Source organism: Pristiophorus japonicus, chromosome 3 (assembly GCF_044704955.1).
Source record: "Pristiophorus japonicus isolate sPriJap1 chromosome 3, sPriJap1.hap1, whole genome shotgun sequence".
In the NCBI taxonomy this organism is placed as follows: domain Eukaryota; kingdom Metazoa; phylum Chordata; class Chondrichthyes; family Pristiophoridae; genus Pristiophorus; species Pristiophorus japonicus.
The window spans coordinates 85,573,096-85,593,675 of NC_091979.1; the positions used below are offsets into that span (position 1 = coordinate 85,573,096).

Consider the following 20,580-nt stretch of genomic DNA (forward strand, 5'->3'; position numbering starts at 1 on the left):
CTTCTCGCTGTGTTTAAGTAAGCTTGATTTGAAGGGCAGAACTACTGTTTTCAAATTGAATCAAGATAAATGTGCACTGCAAAAGTGGTTTATGAGATCATCAAAATGATACAGCATCCCAATTGTGGATTTTAACAGTGGCATCAGAGATTAGTGCTTGACTGAATGTGAGGGACAGGAACATTTCAATTATGTTAATTTGACACGCTAAATTCTGTTACAGCAATTCTGCTGCAAGTTTACCAGTGCAGCAGCTTAAATGCCTTGCTGCGGCCTTAGTAGTTGGTGCAGTGAAGGCACAATTGCACTATTATTATTCAGTTCCAAACCGACACAACAGTCCCTCACTTTTTAATGGTTTGCTCACTTCTATAGTACAATTTATCTATGCCCATATTGGGAAATTGCTCTTTAACTAATCGCATTGGCCATTTCTCCCTCATACTTTAGAATACACATGACAGCAGAGAAATTGAGATTTATAAAATCCAGTACCATTTTATAATAGTTTATCAGATTGTATGATGTTTTTTGCCATAGTACACCAGATTGTTGTTAGCACCACTGGAAACAACATGCAGATCAGAGAATTCTGCCTCTTATTTTGAAACTGGATATTTGTATATATAGAGCTTTACAAGAGAGGACAGAGGCTGACTGCTGAATGCAAGGATAAATTACTCCTCGAGAGCTTTGGTTGTTACAGGTGACTGAGGAGTATTGTGAGATTCTTCCTTTTCCCTTCCTTGGGCTCCTGGAGAAATATTATATTCCATATCCACCTTGGTGATAGGATAATGAGTAATAGAACAAGGGTTATTGCACAAAAAACATCTTCTCTAAAGGGGTTAAAGAGAATGTCTCAAAAATGTATTAGTTATATCAAACTGCATGGAGAGGCTGTGTTGGGTTGCAGAATTTCACTTGTTTATTTTATATGTTTTATATGTCATATTTAGATTGCAAAACCTGAATAAACGTAGCTTTTTTTATATCAAAAGAACATGGATGTACGTGAAATAGTAACTCCTGTTTACATTTGTATAATTAAAGGCCAGTTATTCTGTTCATTGCTCAATATTGAATTGCTTACTAGCCTTTTCAAGAAGTGTAAAGAAGATTGAAAATAGTTTGGCTCATGTACAAGATTTAGTCAAACTGTATTTTTGAGCATCCAACCTGGCAGTGCAGGTGATCGTGCATCTGCGATCAAACCAGATGGTTGTGTGTTTGATCACCAGGGCTTCCTATCACTTTGGTTTGCCAGCATCTGCTTGTGAGCTAGCATTGCAGACTCTGAATTAGTCCGCTGGATAGAGGGAAATGCTGTGCCAGACTGCTCCCTCCACAGAGTGAGAGAAGGAACAGCATAATGGTCCTGTGAGTTCCAAAAACCTTGCACAAGGGAATAGGAAGCATCAGCTAATTGTGGAGCTGCACGGACCTCATTTGTGATGTGGCTCACAACCAAGCTGACCATGCCATCCAGCCTGAGTTATAGCATGGACTTCCTGTAGAGAAAGTAAAATAGTAAAACATAAGCCGCGAAATTGGGCTCCTTAGCGTTCACAGTTTCGGCGCTACGATTGCCGTTTTGGTTCCAAAATGGCGTCCACGTATGCACACTTCTGGTGCGAGTCACGCTGGTCACCATCTTGGTAAGAGCATTAGCGTGGGCGCAGTGAGCGTGCACCAGAAGTATGCAAAATAGGCAGATCATGATGTCAGCGTGTTATGCTGATTTGACATCAGCGCTGCCATTTTGGAGCTCAACACTCCAGCTAACACCCTCTCTTAAGCTGAACACTTGTTAAGCAGCAGGAAGGACACCCCCCCACCAGTGCTATTTAAAGAGATCATCATCAACTTACAGGTTAGTTGTTGATTGACTTCTACTAGCTCTTGCTGTGTTTGGTGGTTTCTAGAGTTATTAATTTTTTTCTAAAATCTACAGGGAGTGGTGAGGCAGGTGCTGATGCTCCTTCCGCTGTCTGCGCTTGATTTCTGCATGTTTTTGGCAACGAGACCCGAGGTGCTCAGCGCCCTCCCGGATTGCTGTCCCTCCACTTTGGGTGGTCTTGGGCCAGGGATTCCCAGGTGCCAATGTGGATGTTGCACTTTATCAAGGAGGCTTTGAAGGTGTCCTTGAAACGTTCCCTCTGTCCACCTGGGGCTCGCTTGCCATGTAGGAGTTACGTGTAGAGCGCTTGCTTAGGGAGTCTCGTGTCAGGCATGCAGACGATGTGGCCCGCCCAACGGAGCTGGTCGAGCGTGGTCAGTGCTTCAATGCTGGGGATGTACAGTGTGCCATTGACTGCATGCACGTCGCTTTGCAGTAGCTGCATGTAAACTCTGAGATGTAACCCAACCAGCAGGTGTGTAACCATACACAGTGAATCATGCAGGTGAATGCCCAGTATCCTAGCAGCAGATGTGATGCCTTCATTCTGCAGCAGTCTGCTGTGCCGTTTGCATTTGAGTGTTTGCTAATTGCAGCTTAAACTCTTGTCTAAGTCAGAAAAGAAGTGATGAAAATATAATAAATATTGATATTCCTATGTCAGAATTGATAAGAAATACCAGAGTTTCAGTTAATTAGTTCCAGTTTCTCACTTTTGACTCCTTTTCAACCCTTTCTATTTCATTAACCTTTGCTTGCTGTAGTCTTCCTGTAATAGATACCAAGTGAACAGGATGTTTGTGTGTGAGGCTGCTAGAATTATGTGCAGTCTATGCTTGCATTAAGTAGGTGACTGATGGCTTATTTACTAGACCAAACGCATTCATCACTTTCCTCCTGAAACTGTAGAATAGGTATCTGGGGTTCACACACATTTTAGGATTGCCAGAGTCTAATTCACAGCACCCATGTAGCCTTGTAGGCTTCTTCGTACAAGGGTTTCCACTCTATTAATGTTCAACTGGTATGAGATGACCAGCAGCACATCATACAGGTCTGTGTATGCTTTCCTGCCAGCGGCTATGATGCTTTTATATTGAACCAATTCTCCATTGCTCTACAGTTTGCCCTTGCAAAGGCTGGCTGCTTCGAAACAAGGAGGTGCAGTGATTGTCTACCCTGCTGATCTAGGCACAACCATGGGAAGCAGGAAACATAAGAACATAAGAATTAGGAGCAGGAGTAGGCCATTCTGCCCCTTGAGCCTGCTCTGCCATTCAATAAGATCATGGCAGATCTTCTACTGATCTGCACTGTCCCCTTATCCCTTGATTCCCTTAATATTCAAAAATCTATTGCGCTCTGTCTTGAATATACTCAAAGACTGAGACTCCACAGCACTCTGGGGTAGAGAATTCCAAAGATTCACCACCATCTGAGTGAAGAAGTTTCTCCTCATCTCAGTCCTAAATGGCCAACCCCTTATTCTGAGATTGTGACCCCTGGTTCTAGACTCCCCAGCCCAGGAAACATCCTCCCTGCATCTACCCTGTCTAGCTCTGTAAGAATTTTGTATGTTTCAATGAGATCACCTCTCATTCTTCTATCCCAGGAATCAGTCTGCTGAATCTTCATTGCACTCCCTCTATGACAAGTATATCCTTCCTTAGGTGAGGAGACTAAAACTGTACACAGTACTCCAGGTGCGGTCTCACCAGGGTCCTATATAATTACAATCAGATATCTTTACTCATACTCAAATACTCGTAATAAAGGCCAACATATCATTTGCTTTTTTAATTGCTTGCTGTACCTGCATATTATCTTTTGTGTACGAGGATACCCAGGTCCCTCTGAATAACAACATTTCCCATTTTTTTTTTAAATACTCTGCTTTTCTATTTTTCCTAACAAGGGAAATTAAGGATAGTGATAAATCCAAGGAAGAGGCAAAAAAATTGGCAGAAAAAGTAGCAAACCTGAGAACTGGAAGAAATTCAGAATTCAGCAGAGGAGGACAAAGAATTTAATTAGGAGGGGGAAAATAGAGTATGAGAAGAAGCTTGCCGGGAACATAAAAACTGACTGCAAAAGCTTCTCCAAATATGTGAAGATAAAAAGATCAGTGAAGACAAACATAGGTTCCTTGCAGTCAAATTCAGGTGAATTTATAATGGGGAACAAAGAAATGGCAGCCCAGTTGAACAAATACTTTGGTTCTGTCTTCAAGAAGGAAGACACAAATAACCTTCTGGAAATACTAGGGGACCAAGGGTCTAGAAGGAAGTGACGGAAATCCTTATTAGTTGGGAAATTATGTTAGGGAAATTGATGGGATTGAAGGCCAATAAATCCCCGGGGTCTGATAGCCTGCATACCAGAGTACTTAAGGAAGTGGCCCTTGAAATAGTGGATGCATTGGTGATCATTTTCCAACAGTCTATTGAACAGTCAGTTCCTATGGACTGGAGGGTAGCTAATGTAACCCCACTTTTTAAAAAAGAAGGGAGAGAGAAAACGGGTAATTATAGACCGGTTAGCCTGACATCAGTCGTGGGGAAAATGTTGGAATCAGTTTTTAAAGATGAAATAGCAGCGCATTTGGAAAGCAGTGACAGGATCGGTCCAAGTCAGCATGGATTTATGAAAGGGAAATCATGCTTGACGAATCTTCTGGAATTTTTTGAGGATGTAACTAGTAGAGTGGACGTGGGAGAGCCAGTGGATGTGGTGTATTTGGACTTTCAAAAGGCTTTTGACAAGGGCCCACACAAGCGATTGGTGTGCAAAATTAAAGCACATGGTATTGGGGGTAATGCACTGACGTGGATAGAGAACTGGTTGGCAGACAGGAAGCAGAGAGTCGGGATAAACGGGTCCTTTTCAGAATGGAAGGCAGTGACTAGTGGGGTGCCGCAAGACTCAGTGCTGGGACCCCAGCTATTTACAGTATACATTAATGATTTAGATGAAGGAATTCAGTGTAATATCTCCAAGTTTGCAGATGACACTAAGCTGGGTGGCAGTGTGAGCTGTGAAGAGGACACTAAGAGGCTGCAGGGTGACTTGGACAGGTTAGGTGAGTGGGCAAATGCATGGCAGATGCAGTATAATGTGGATAAATGTGAGGTTATCCACTTTGGGGGCAAAAACACGAAGGCAGAATATTATCTGAATGGCAGCAGATTAGGAAAAAGAGAAGTGCAACGAGACCTGGGTCTCATGGTACATCAGTCATTGAAAGTTGGCATGCAGGTGCAGCAGGCAATAAAGAAGGCAAATGATATGTTTACCTTCATAGCTAGGGGTTTTGGATATAGGAGCAGGGAGGTCTTACTGCAGTTGCACAGGGCCTTGGTGAGGCCTCACCTGGAATATTGTGTTCAATTTTGGTCTCCTAATCTGAGGAAGGACGTTCTTGCTATTGAGCGAGTGCAGCGAAGGTTCACCAGACTGATTCCCGGGATGGCAGGACTGACATGAGGAGAGACTGGATCAATTGGGCCTGTATTCACTGGAGTTTAGAAGGATGAGAGGGGATCTCATAGAAACATATAAAATTCTGACGGGACTGGACAGGTTAGATGCAGGAAGAATGTTCCCGATGTTGGGGAAGTCCAGAACCAGGGGACACAGTCTAAGGATAAGGGGTAAGCCATTTAGGACTGAGATGAGGAGAAACTTCTTCACTCAGAGAGTTGTTAACCTGTGGAATTCCCTACCGCAGAGAGTTGTTGATGCCAGTTGATTGGATATATTCAAGAGGGAGTTAGATATGGCCCTTATGGCTAAAGGGATCAAGGGGTATGGAGAGAAAGCAGGAAAGGGGTACTGAGGTGAATGATCAGCCATGATCTTATTGAATAGTGATGCAGGCTCGAAGGACCGAATGGCCTACTCCTGCACCCATTTTCTATGTTTCTATGTTTCTACCAAAGTGGTTAACTTCACATTTCTCCACATTATATTCCATTTGCCATGTTCTTGCCTACTCACTTTGCCTGTCTATATCCCCTTGAAGTCTCTTTGCATCCTCCTCACAACTTACATTCCCACCTAGCTTTGTATCATCAGCAAACTTGGATATATTACATTTGGTCCCCTCATCCAAATCATTGATATAGATTGTGAATAGCTGGGGCCCAAGCACTGATCCTTGCGGCTGGCACCCCACTAGTTACAGCCTGCCAACCCAAAAATAACCTGTTTATTCCTACTCTCTGTTTTCTGGATGTTTACCAATCCTCAATCCATATTATCCCCAATCCCATGAGCCCTCATTTTGTTTAATAACCTCTTGTGTGGCACCTTGCTGAATAGCTTCTGAAAATCCAAATACACCACATCCGCTGATCACCCCCCCCCCCCTTATCTATTCTGCGAGTTACAACCTCAAAAACTCTAACAGATTTGTCAAACATGATTGCTTTTCATAAATCCATGTTGACTCTGCCCAATCCTATTATTATTTCCTATGTGCCCTGTTACCACATCCTTAATAATAGATTCTAACTGTTTCCCTATGACTGATGTCAGGCTAACTGGTCTAGTTCCCCATTTTCTCTCTCCCTCCTTTCTTACATAGCAGGGTTACATTAGCTACCTTCCAATCTGCGGGAACCATTCTAGAATCTATGGAATTTTGGAATATGACAACCAATGCATCCGCTATCTCTATAGCCACATCTTTCAAAACCCTAGGATGCAAGCCACCAGGTCCAGGGGATTTATCGGCTTTCAGTCCCATTAATTTCTCCAGTACTATTTTTTTTACTAATACTAATTTTTTTCAGTTCGGGAATGCTAGACCCCTGGTTCTCCATTGTTCTGGTAGTTTTTTGTGTCTTCTTCCATGAAAACAGACTCATAGGATTTGTTTAATTTCTCTGCCATTTCCTTATTCCCCATTATAATTTCTCCTGTCTCAGCCTTTAAGAGACCCATATTTACTTTTGCTAATCTTTTCCTTTTTACATACCTATAGAAGCTTTTACAATCTGTTTTTATGTGTCTCGCTAGATTACTCTCCTATTCTATTTTCCCTTTCTTTATCAATTTCTTGTTTCTCGTTTGCTGAATTCTGAAATCCTCCCAATCCTCAGGCTTACTGCTCTTTTTGGCAACATTATAAGCTTCTTGTTAGCCACGGTTGGACTACCTTTTCTGTGGGGTTTTTATGCCTTAAAGGAATGTATATTTGTTGTAAACTATGTATTAATTCTTTAAATGCTAGCGATTGCTTGTCTACCATCATAGCTTTTAATGTAGTTTCCCAATCTACCTTAGCCAACTTGCATCTCATACCTACATAGCTTCTTTGTTTAGAGTTAAGATTCGGATTTAATTAAATCACTTTCAAACTCAATATAAAATTCTATCATATGATGGTCACTCTTCACTAAAGGCCCCTTTACTACAAGGTTATTAATTAACCCTTTCTCATTGCTGAATAATCTAAAATAGCCTGTTCACTAGTTGGTTCTTCAACATACTGATCGAGAAAACTATCTTGTATACATTCCATGAATTCGTCCTCTACGCTATTACTGCATATTTGATTTACCCAGTCTATATGTAGATTAAAGTCCCCCATGATTACCGTATTACCCATGTTACAGGCACCTCTATTTTCCTGATTTATGCAGTGCCCTACATTATACTACTGTTTGGGGGCCTATAAACAGCTTCCAGCAATGTTTTCTGTCCCTTGCTGTTTCTTGGTTCCATCCAAACTGATTCTACGTCTTGGTTTTCCGAGCTAAGATCCTTTCTTATTATCAGGGCAACCCTTCCTCCTTTTCCATTTTGCCTATCTCTTCTAAAAGTTAAGTATCCTGGAATATTTAGTTCCCAAACTTGGCCACTTTGCAACTACGTCTCCATAATGGCTATTAGATCAAACCTATTAATTTCAATCTGCTCTTATTAAGTCCTCTATTTTGTTGCCAATGCTTCACGCATTCAGATATAGTGCCTTTATCTTTGACTTCTTTCTATTTTTCCCTGATGTCACCTTAGTCAGTAATGCCCTCTTGCCTTTGTTACCCTCTCTGCCCCTTCCTGACCCACTCTGCTTATTTTAACCCCAAACTCTGTTCTGCTGTAGAGCCTCGACATTTCTCTTGCTACTTTTAAATTTACTCTTTCCTGAATCCTCCTACCCCACTCCCCGCCCCTTCATTAGTTTAAAGCCATGTCTACTGCCCCAGTTATTCGATTCACCAGGTTCCAGCCTGGTTTACGTGGAGCCCATCCCAACAGAATAGCTTCCTCTTTCCCCAGTACTAGTGTCAGTGCCCCATGAAGGAAAACCCCTGTCTCCCACACCAATCTTTGAGCCACGCATTTAACTTTCTAATCTGCTTGGGCTCAATTTTGGCCAGGAGTTGCTCTGTTTTTTTTTTGGAACAACTTGATTTTTCTGGAGTATCCTAAAAATCCCCATTTTGCACATTCAATTTGCGCCAGTGTAAGTGTGTTAGGATTTTTTTAGTTTAGTTTTTTTTTCTCAAAAGGGGGCGATACCAGTCATCCACACCAGTTTTGGCCATGTAGGCCACTTTGGTCAGCTAATAGATACTCCAAATCTACTTAGGCCAGCGTATGTGGCCACTTCAGAAAACCCTTGTAGAGAGTTAAGAAATCAGTGCAGGTAGGTACATCAGAGGCCATTCGGCCTGGGATAGGGGAGGGAAGGGAAGCAGAGAGGACCTTGCGCCAAGACTTACAAAGCACTAAACAAAGCACAAAAAGTAATAAGCATTCAAGAAGAAATAAAAAATAGAACTAAGTCCTACCTTCCTCTAAAAACTCGGCCCGGGAAGGCAACAGGCCGGCCGGTGCAGGAGGCCACTCGGCCTGGGATAGGTGCGGGACGACATCGCACCGGGAGACCACTCAGCCTGGGATAGGGGCGGGAACTGCCAACATCAAAGCACACACAGGCTGTTGGAAGCGAACTCAGCGGACAGGCTGCAGCAAGCAAACGGAGAGGCTGGGGGGGAATGGGAATGGCCGGGAGGGGGTGCGGGGGGGGGGGGGGGCAGGCGGAGAGAGATAGAGAGGAGAGAGAAGTCACAAGACTGAAGGGGGGGAGGAGGAGGGAGAGAGAGGTCACATGACTCAAGGCGGCTGGGGGAGAGGACAAAAGACTTTTGGGTGCGGTCCATATTCATACCTTGGGGGAGGAGGGGGAGAGAGAGAACTGCGAACCTGTGATGTGCTGCCAGCTTTCCTGCCATTTTTACCTTCTTTAAAAGTTTAACTTTAACTATGGGAGCAATACTTTCAATGCCACGCCTTTTTCAAGCGTTCTGCATCATTGTGCTACGTAGGAGACAATTGATTGGAGTTCATCACATCAGGAACATCAGAGCCCGTAGGCTGCTGGGCAGGAGGCTTTACCCACCTCGGCAATTTTGAGTCAGGCGTTCGTACCTGGACCTGAGTGATACAGATTGTGTCAGAAGGCTGCGTTTCTGCAGAGAAGTTGTCCGTGAGATCAGTGAGTTGCTGAGACCAGACTTACAGCTGAGAAGTGGCAGGTGGACTGCTTTGTCAGTTGAAGTGAAGGTTACAGCTGCACTTTCATTCTATGTCTCTGGATCGTGTCAAGCTACAACTGGAGATGTGTGCGCCATCTCTCAACATGCAATACATGTCTCCATTCGCCAGGTCACGGCTGCACTGTATGCGTGGAGGAATGACTTCATCAAGTTCCCAATGATCGCCCAAGCAATCCATGACAGAGCTGTGGGGTTCTCAAGGATTGCTGGCTTCCCAAATGTACACGGCTGCATTGATTATACCCACATCGCCATGCGAGCACCTTTGGACGATGCCGAGCTGTTCAGGAATAGAAATGACTTCCACTCCGTGAATGTGCAGCTCGTGTGTGACAACATGCAGTGCATCATGTCAATTGATGCAAGATACCCTAGCAGCACCCATGATGCGTTCATCCTACGTGACAGCGTTATATCTGTCATGTTTGAGCAGCAGCCAGAAGGGCAGGGCTGGCTACTGGGAAACAAAGGGTACGGCCTCACCACCTGGCTCATGACGCCCCTACATATAACCCGGACGGAAGCTGACTATTAATACAACATGTCGCACATTACAACACGCAGCATCATAGAGAGGACCATTGGCATCTTGAAACAGTGTTTCCGATGCCTGAACCATTCCGGAGGCTACTTGCAATACTCCCCTGAGATTGTCAGTCAGTTTACTGTTGTGTGCTGCATGCTGCATAACTTAACCATCATGAGGCAGCAGCAGCTGATAGTGGAAGAAGAAGACCCACCTGCGGTGAGAGTGGCTGGTGATAATGATGTGGAAGATGCAGGTGACGAGGAGGAGGAGGAGGAGGATGATGACGAGGATGAGGAAACCATGCACGTGCCTGAGGCCGGAGCACGACGTCGGAGGAGGGCGGGCCATCGTGCTCCTTTAACGATTGCTCGAGCCTTGCGCCAGCAGCTCATCTGTGCCTGAGGGCTCAGCGACAACTATTCCGCATGGACATGTTTATTTTTTTGGAGCTGTTCTAAATATTGTGTTGTGTTAATGGAACATGATTCAGTTTTAATGTAAAATATATTTTATTCAAAAGTTTACAATGTACTTAACTTTAGTGTAATAAAATAATTCTTGTATCAAACTTTACTTTAATATCACTTTTTAAGATCACTTAAAAACTTTAAGATCACATAAAGTTGTTAATTTACATAACTTACAAAAAACTTTCAATTTGAAAACAGTTACATCAACAACAACAACAGCAACAACAGCAGTAAAGAAAGGCTGCACCCATCTCTCAACCCTTTAGTCTAACACTGCCTGCTGCGCTTGGTCTTCGACTCTCCACCACCCCTGCCCGCAGGTGGTGACGTAGTTTATTTGGGCTTGGTATCAAGCTTAATCCTTCTAACACCTCGGTGAATGTGCACTTCTTCATGGGGGGGCGGGGGGACAGGGGGGCAGGGGACGAGTGGGGTGGGGGAATGGTCAGGTATTAATGTGGAGGGCTTGGCTTGGGTCTCTTCAGAGGCTGGTGTGGGGGTTGCAGTGGGAGTGCCAGTTGATTCTGTCAATGGCACATGGTCTGGGTGTGTTCCCTTATTGCAGTAGCTAACTCACACATGCCCTCCCTCTTGGCCTGTGTCATTGCCAGTGTCGTCCTTTCCGCTAACTCCGACATTCCCTCCCTCATGGAAGGTGTCGTCCTTTCCACTACTCTGACATTCCCTCCCTCATGGACACTATTGCCTCACTGATGTTCCTGGACATCGTGCCCATTTCCCATGCGATTACTGTTACTTCTCCCGTCAGTTCCGCTACTCCATCACTCACACCACTGATGGTGTCCACGGGTGATCGGGTAAGGTCAATGCTCTCCCCACTCAATGCCATGATCTGAACCACATCTGTTGCATCCTGCATCTCAGGAGAGCGTGGTCAATTTCTCTTTCCCCTCACCCTGGGTCTGCCACGCGGCACCCCAGTGGGAGGTGCATGCTGGGACGGTGGGGTCCTGGGTGTTCCATGCTGCATCCCACCACCACTGGGACCCTGAGCTTCGGAAACTGGGAAACCATGGACTGTCGTATCAGAACTGAAACCACTAATCCTGGACTGGCTGAAACCAAGGAATGTCACACCAGAACTCATGAAAAGGGCTGCCAATGCCAACTCCATTAATGCAGCCTCAGCCATATTCAGTACAGCATTGTCCCCTTCATCCATCTCCATCCCGCACCCCCCCCCCCCATGTTGATCTGCAGGGTTAGGCTCGTCCGCATCTGAATCTTCTGGATCTTCACAATTGGCATCGGGTTCTGCAAAATATAACAGGACAGTCAAATGTTTAGCAGCACAGGAGTGGTGGCATGAGTAGGCTCATACATAGCAGGCCAGGCAGCAGGTTGATTTGAAGGGTCACGATGAATTTTCAAAACTTACCCTCTCCCTCACATGTGGGCCCAGCTTGTTCCATACCGATTGTTTTTCTCCAGGCAGGACCCATCAAAGCAGCGACCCTCTCTTCCAAGGGTTTCAGTGTGTGCAGATTTGGTGGGCCTCCTCCTGTTCGAGTTATTTCCCTTTTGTTGTGGGACAATTTCTTCTTCAAAGATGAAAATGCAACTTTTTAGAGAGGGTGGCTTTCTGCTGGGTGGGACATATACAGCTGGTCACATTTACAATTGCAATTGCATTGAATAAATGAAAATATTACTTACACTAACTACTTGACCAAGGTCCTGCCATTTCTTTTTACACTGGCTTCACGCAGCATGGATTCATGAAGGGGAAATCATGTTTAACTAATTTACTGGAATTCTTTGAGGATATAACGAGCATGGTGGATAGAGGTGTACCGATGGATGTGGTGTATTTAGATTTCCAAAAGGCATTCGATAAGGTGCCACACAAAAGGTTACTGCGGAAGATAGAGGTACGCGGAGTCAGAGGAAATGTATTAGCATGGATCGAGAATTGGCTAGCGAACAGAAGGCAGAGAGTCGGGATAAATGGGTCCTTTTTGGGTTGGAAATCGGTGGTTAGTGGTGTGCCACAGGGATCGGTGCTGGGACCACAACTGTTTACAATATACACAGATGACCTGGAAGAGGGGACAGAGTGTAATGTAACAAAATTTGCAGATGACACAAAGATTAGTGGGAAAGCGGGTTGTGTAGAGGACACAGAGAGGCTGCAAAGAGATTTGGATAGGTTAAGCGAATGGGCTAAGGTTTGGCAGATTGAATACAATGTCGGAAAGTGTGAGGTCATCCACCTTGGGAAAAAAAACAGTAAAAGGGAATATTATTTGAATGGGGAGAAATTACAACATGCTGAGGTGCAGAGGGACCTGGGGGTCCTTGTACATGAATCCCAAAAAGTTAGTTTGCAGTTGCAGCAGGTAATCAGGAAGGCGAATGGAATGTTGGCCTTCATTGTGAGAGGGATGGAATATAAAAGCAGGGAGGTCCTGCTGCAACTGCATAGGGTATTGGTGAGGCCGCACCTGGAGTACTGCGTGCAGTTTTGGTCACCTTACTTAAAGAAGGATATACTGGCTTTGGAGGGGGTACAGAGACGATTCACTAGGCTGATTCCGGAGATGAGGGGGTTACCTTATGATGATAGATTGAGAAGACTGGGGGGGTCTTTACTCGTTGGAGTTCAGAAGGATGTGGTGTGATCTTATAGAAACATTTAAAATAATGAAAGGGATAGACAAGATAGAGGCAGAGAGGTTGTTTCCACTGGTAGGGGAGACTAGAACTAGGGGGCACAGACTCAAAATACGGGGGAGCCAATTTAAAACCGAGTTGAGAAGGAATTTCTTCTCCCAGAGGGTTGTGAATCTGTGGAATTCTCTGCCCAAGGAAGCAGTTGAGGCTAGCTCATTGAATGTATTCAAGTCACAGATAGATAGATTTTTAACCAATAAGGGAATTAAGGGTTACAGGGAGCGGGTGGGTAAGTGGAGCTGAGTCCACAGCCAGATCAGCCATGATCTTGTTGATTGGCGGAGCAGGCTCGAGGGGCTAGATGGCCTACTCCTGTTCCTAATTCTTATGTTTTTATGTTCTTATGGCTTCCAGATATCTGGGTGTTCACCACTGCGCAGTAATCTTATGTAACTTGGTTCCAGCGTTTCTTCATTTCTTTGGGTGGCACTCTTGTCCGACCTCTGCTGGTATCCAGCTCCTGCCATCTGTTCTCAATGACATTAATTAGTATCTCCACTTCGTCATGCAAGAAATTCTTTGTTCTTGGTGAACGTTGTTGCATTGCTGTTTTGACACTCGCAGCATTTTTCCAATGCTCTTAGACACACAGTGATTTTTCCAATCACACAGTCCTTATTTTGCATGCAGCAATGATTTTCAGAAATACAGCGCTCCTTCTGGCACTTTTGCAGGCATGCAGTACTGATATTAACACACAGAGCACTGCTTCTTAATTCCAGCAGTTAATTTCGTTCCACAGCAGTCCTTCTGACACCAAAGCTCAAGCAGCTCGTATCCCTTTAAAAATGGCTGATTGCCAAATTTCGGCACTACTGCGCATGCGCGGACATCATGACCCAACTCCAATATGCTCCGCCGGCTCCGTCCCCCGACTCGACTGGCCACGCTGCGTGGCGACCGAGGAGAGGCCGGGCAGCGGCCAAAGTGGGGAGCGATTTTTTTCAGCGCACTTATCAATGGAGAAAAGTGGCGCATCTCCAGTAAATGCGCCGAAAAAAGGGGTGGGCCAAAATTGAGCCCCTATACCAATTCGTGCGTGGCTCAGGTAACAATCCAGAGATTATTACCTTTGAGGTTCTGCTTTTTAATTTGGACCCTAGTTTCTCAAGCTCTTTCAGCAGAACCTCATTCTAAGTTCTACCTAGGTCATTGGTTCCTACACGGACCACGACAACTGGATCCTCCCCTTCCCACTCCAAGTTCTTCTCCAGCCATGAGGGGATGTCTTTAACCCTGGCACCGGGCAGGCAACACAACTTTCGGAACTCCCAGCTGTGGCTGCAGAGAACAGTATCTATCCCTCTGACTATACTGTCCCCTACCACAACTACATTTCCTTTCATTCACCCCATTTGAATGGCCTCCTGCACAATAGTGCCATTGTCAGCCTGTTCCTCCATCCTGCAGGGTTTTCCCTCATTGCACAGGCAGCAAAAACCTCATACCTGTGCAATAAAGGCAAAGGCCGGGGCTCCTCCAGCACTGCAACTGGGGTCCCCTTAGCTGCCTGAGTTACAGTCACACCCTACTGTCCCTGACTACTAACCAGACCTGTACCACTACTTAACCTAAGGGGTGCGACTGCCTCCTGGATGTAAGTGTCCAGGTAACTCTCCTCCTCTCTGATGCATTGCAGTGTCTACAGCTCGTACTCCAGCTCAACAATTCTGAGCCGAAGTTCCTCGAGTTGCAGACACATACTGCAGATGTGGTTGCTCGGGATCGCGATGCTCTCTGCCAACTCCCACATGCTGCAGTTACAACACAATGCCTGCCCTGCCATCTCTAACCTTGTTTTATTTATTAATTAACTAAAGCTTTTATTCATCGATGTTTTAGTTTTATTGGGCTCAATTTTCCCCAGTAATTTGCGCCGTTTTTTTGGAGCAGGCTGTTTTTTTGGCCTAAATTGAAAAATCACAGTTTCCCTAATCAATTTGCATCAGTGTAACTCAGTTAGTTACGATTTTTTTAAGTCAGTTTTTTTTTCAGCCAAAGGGGGCGTAACCAGCCTCCTATGCCAATTCTGGCCATTTAGGGAAGTTTGGCCAGCTGAAAGTTACTCCAGTTCTGATTAGGCCAGTGCATGTGGCCTCTCCAGAAAAACCTTCCCTAGAGTTAAGGAAATTGGCGCAGGTAAGGAAAGCGGCACAGCAGATGGCCGGACACAGTGAAAGAATTGAAAAACACACAGCAGCAACTTACCTGCCACCCCGCCCGAAGGCCGACCGGTCCCATTCTCAGTCACTGGTCCACATACACAGCCCAGTCCCATTCTCAGTCATCGGTGCATACACACAGTCCGGTCCCATTGAGAGAGAAAGAGAGAGAGAGAGAGAGAGGAGCAGGCTGTCTGTTTCACTTTGCAGCCTCAGCTCGCATTGTGTCCTTGGTTACCATGGCAGCCCGATCGTTTTGGCGCAGATCGAGGCTCCACCCCCAAAACTAAAGGTCGGGTTAGGCCATGCCAAAATGAAGAAATCCAACGGGAAAACTTAGAACATTTTTTTTTTGGTGTAGTTGGGGTCCCAAAAAATCGGGCGTAACGCTTCATTTATGTCAAAAAAGTGCTTTGGGGAAAATTGAGCCCATTGGAAGGAAGGATTAATAGCACTGAGGCAAAGGTAGGGTATTCCAGCACTGTGCAGAAAGTATGGGAGATGTAATGGGGAGTATTACCCTACCACATTTGGTAAAATCATTAAATTTGTTTTTGCACTGCAACAAGATCCTGGAGCTTATTGCTAATCATATTCAGCTCGTGCCACTTCTCACCATGCCCATTCACCAATTTCTCTCTGAACCTGTTCACCATCTGAATAGAAGAGGCCCGCTTCTTGTTCTGAGGTCTTTCCACACGGTTGTATCTGAAAACCTCAGATCCCTGCTAGAACTCCTCTTACACATAGTCATCTTCCTGCAGATTCACAGTGTTTTGACTATATTCAATTGATTCAATGCTTTGACTACAAATAATACACCCCAGTTTAAGGCCCTTAAGAACCTGCAACAGCAAGCTACCTAGGAGGAACTTCTTCTTAGGCAGTCCCTCGGATCAAGGATGACTTGCTTCCTCATCAAAAAGGGATGAGTTTAATGAGTTTGCAGGTGTTTCACTGAAGGACCTAATATTCCAGGTCCCGAACTGCATATTGAAGGGTGGAAGAAGCCTGTGTGTGGATTTTTTTAACGTGGGATGGCCGTTGCACACCAGCCACCACACGGGCTTGACAGAGCTTAGTCTTGGTCCAGTGGCAAGGGTTAACCAAGACGACTGGAGACCAGCTCTAGGGGGAACACATTCATGCTGACAGCTAGCCACCACCATAAACATTAGGGTGACCCCGTCACTTTCTCTGTGTGGTTATTGCTCTTTCCGTACCAATGGCCCACTGGAAAACCAAAATCAATCCCATATTTAAATCTGTATTTTCCTTCAAGATATTTACTCGCCTCTGAGTCAGAAGATTGTGGGTTCAAGTCCCACTCCAGGGACTTGGGCACATAAATCTAGGCTGACACTCCAGTGCAGTGCTGAGGGAGTCTGGAGTTGGGAGTTGGAGGTGCAGTCTTTTGGATGAGACGTTAAACCGAGGCCCTGTCTGCTCTCTCAGGTGGATGTAAAAGATCCCACGGCACTATTTCGAAGAAGACGAGGGGAGTTATTCCTGGTGTCCTGGTTAATATTTATCCCTCAATCAAAATAACAAAAGCAGATTATCTGGTCATTATCACTTGCTGTTTGTGGGAGCTTGCTGTTCGCATATTAGCTGCCGCATTTCCAACATTACAACAGCACTCCAAAAGTACTTCATTGGCTGTAAAGCGCTTTGAAACATCGGTGGTCGTGAAAGGTGCTATATAAATCCAAGTCTTTTACAAAAACAATACAGCAAATTGAAGACTCGGCAGATGATGGATACTTTAAACAGTTTTGTAAGGACATAGTGAAAACCAAACAATTACTGTAGCAGATGAATAAAGCTTTCAAATCATGGGATGTTTAAAGTATATAAAATGTTATCTGTTCACTGCTTATTCAAAAGAGCTTAAATGTGGCCAGCATATTAGCTAATTTTTAAATTATTATTTTAGGTAAACTGACATCAGAAGAATGATGGCAAATGAAATCAGGAACTAACCAGGAAATCTCTGCCAGATTAAAGTTACAAAGGTTTTCAAGGTGAGTAATTAAATTCACATTAAAGATATATCAATGAAGCATGTACCTTGAACCCTAAGTGTGTTACAATGGTTATCCTTATGAATCACTTTTGTTGTGGGGGGTGGACAGCACAAGTTAAAATCGGAGGGTGCAGTGGTCTTCAACCTTAATAACGTTCCTAAATTCTTCTTCAGGGCTCTTCTATCTCTTTAAGTGGCATGTCCACCTCTTCTAATGCTGCAGCAGTGGTCCTGCTGGAACATCAGCAGGATTTCCCTCCTGTCAGAAGCAGGCTCCTCTTGGCGGCAAATATCCCGGTGGAGCTCACCCTGCATGTTAAGTGGCTTTCAATCCAGGGAACTGGGCTGGGGCCATTACACAGTCAGTGGGGCAGGCAGAAGTCCTGCCTTGTGATTAGCCTGCCAGAAAGGGAACATTCAGCCCATTAAGTGTGCTGAAGTCAGGGATGGGCCAATATTTAACAGCTGGCCTGAATTTCCCTGTTGCGAAGAATGGCAGAGTAAGAAATGTTTTTTGTGTTTACAGACAGATTAGCTTGACAAGGCAATTTTAGTGCCATTTTATATGAACGAAGACTAAAGATAGTAAACTCAATCTAAAAGTGTCAACTTGATACGAGAATACGAATAGGCTTTGGTTATTTTTGCTTCATTGCTTTGGCAAAAGTCAACATTGTCAGTGAAGTAATACCAACCTCTTACTACAGTCAGTTTGTTTCAAAAGCATACCGGGCAATGAAACATGGCTTAACTAAATTAATATTTTGAAGAAGAACTGTTAAATTTGAATGCAATATGCTTAGACAGCCTAAAGAGTCCCAGGTCAGACTCCTAACTGATTCACAAGGTATTATATTTCACCTAAATTGACCATAGTGCTGGGCTGCTTTGCTCAGCAACTCTCAGCTTGTTATACAGTATAAAGCATAAGCCAAAGCTTTGCCTGTGGGAACAACTTGGCTTTCTGACAGGATGTATAGCCCATCACTATGGCAAAGAGAAAGCAGGAGAAAAATGAAGACAAAGCTGACCTTTACAATCATCACTTTTTTACAGTATTGCACTGTAAGCTCTTCTTGTCTTTAATGACAAGGCTTCTGATCGTTGAACATTTCACAAGCTTTTTTGGCACATCAAAAATTGTGTTAATTAGCAATAGTTCAGGAACTCCTTACATGAATAATTCCTTTAGAACTGCCAATATATTTATGGCATTTTACAAAAATGATTTTTTTTTGTGAAAAAACAAAAGATTTGTGTAAGATTTTTTTTTAATCGTTTTTTCTATTATTGTGGATTATTCCATGCCAACTGAATTGTCATTACGTGTATCAATAACCAGTAGATACTGAAGTTCTATTTCTCAGTGAGCACAGACAACTGAGGTTTTGTTCTCACTGAAAATGTTGATAGCAGAAAAATCAATTATTAAATAGTGTGATCTGATTGAGTAAATATATTCTGCCATAGAATTGTCCTCATTTCACTAAATGTGTTCCTTGGTCTTGGCAAAAGCTCCATTTTAGTCAGTAGTGGAGATTAAACTAAATATACTGAACTTAGGCACAGTATGGAGAAGCTCTAGCATAACATGTCATGGAGCTGCACATTACAAGCATACGTGTTATTTTGTATTTTCTCACTGAGAAAGGAAGTTGCATTATTTCCTACTGTGCTTGCCTTTAAAGTTGATTACTCATGTTACTAAATATGTCACAATCCAAACGTGCAGCGATTTTCAATTATATGGGCCATGTACAACTCCGATATGTCTGCTGTAAAGTGAGAAACAAAGTTGTATGCATGCCTAGTGAAGAAGCAGTTAAAGCTGCATTCGCCCAACATTTCAGATTGATATGACACTGTATAAATGTTGTACGTCTCCTGTCAGTTAGTGTAAGTCTCCTTTAAAATATCGGGCAGTCATGCAAGGTACCTGCATGGTATTCATGTTACATGTGCCAGTCATCTTCAATGCTTTATGTACTGTCAATATCCTGTTTTCAGATGAGGTGGATGATACAGGGCACACTGTGGAAAACAGTGTATCAGGGTTTTTAGCCTGGTCCTCAAAATAAATATGCACACATAACATGGAAATTCTAACATCCCATTTAGATTACAGCACTGTCACCACAAAAGACTGCAAGCCTGAAATCATAGCCTTCTCCTGGGCTTACTTTTACTACCGAGTCTTGAACAATTCTCTCCACAGTCAAAAAACTCACTTATTCTACTTAAAGGAGCTGTCCTCTCAAGATCAGATGTGGTTGTGGTTGAATTATTATTACAGTGTTGTTGTCACCTGCAAAATTAAAATATATAAAAGTAAAACCATGTAAAGCTGATTTTATGAAATTGTGCTCCTACACCTGAGACTCCACGCTGGGTGTGTGCATTTGTATAGTCAGCACTGTAATGTTTAAAAATTGTAAAGTAGTAAAAATGCAAATGTCTGTTGAAAAGCATGCTATTTAATTACTCTTGTATTTCGTTTATATTCCTGTTTCTCCCTCTCCCTTATCTCACTCAGGATGGTAGGTAAACTGTGTCAGTTCTCAACTGAAATGCACCATCATGGAGATATGCTTTGCCAGGTAGAGTCCTTAGTTCAGTGTTTTTTACGATGCTCTACCTTAATGTTGAGGCATCCTAGAACTACACGAGTTCATTCTCTACAGCAGTAATGGGCTGGTTTGGCATTCGTTTCTGGGACTCAAGCCAGTAGGTCACTTCCAATTGAATTTTATGTGAGAATATACCATCTCCTTGTTCCAGGTCAACATTAAATGTCCTATTTGAAGAACAGTAGTGAGCACTGGGCTCCAATATTCTTCCCTACTTGCCTGCGCGATGGACAGGTGCAGCATGCCCGAAGTGTGCTGTTCCTGACAAGGCCTCAATATGCTTGATTTTGGTGGGTCTGCTCATTTGCTGACCTTATCACAGCCCTGCACAGGCTTTCATCTTGGCAGGGCCTTCTGCCTAAAAATGAGGGTGGGAACACATGTGCTGTAACCCAGTGTCTTCTGGCTGCTATTGGAAAACTCCAGGCCTGATGATCGTATTGAAGGTGATAACTGAAGCTTCCATTTACTTTCTCCGCCCACCAATTGCCTTGTTGGCTGACCCTCTCAGATGCTCTAATCTGGGACAGCCGAGGTGAAAGGCTGAGTACCAGCTTCTTTGTGCATCCCTAAATTGGGTGCCTTTCTATCACAGATGCGAGAAACT

The 20,580-nt window shown here is 44.0% G+C and overlaps 1 protein-coding gene across 1 annotated transcript in view; it reads left to right on the forward strand.

Annotated features, from left to right (window-relative positions):
* The window catches only part of csrnp3 (cysteine-serine-rich nuclear protein 3), a 284,514-nt gene that overhangs the window by 154,468 nt on the left and 109,466 nt on the right, over window positions 1-20,580 (forward strand). The window contains exon 4 of the mRNA XM_070874581.1: window positions 17,257-17,344. The gene's annotated coding sequence lies outside the window, so the exon portion shown is untranslated. The remainder of the gene's footprint in view (window positions 1-17,256; window positions 17,345-20,580) is intronic.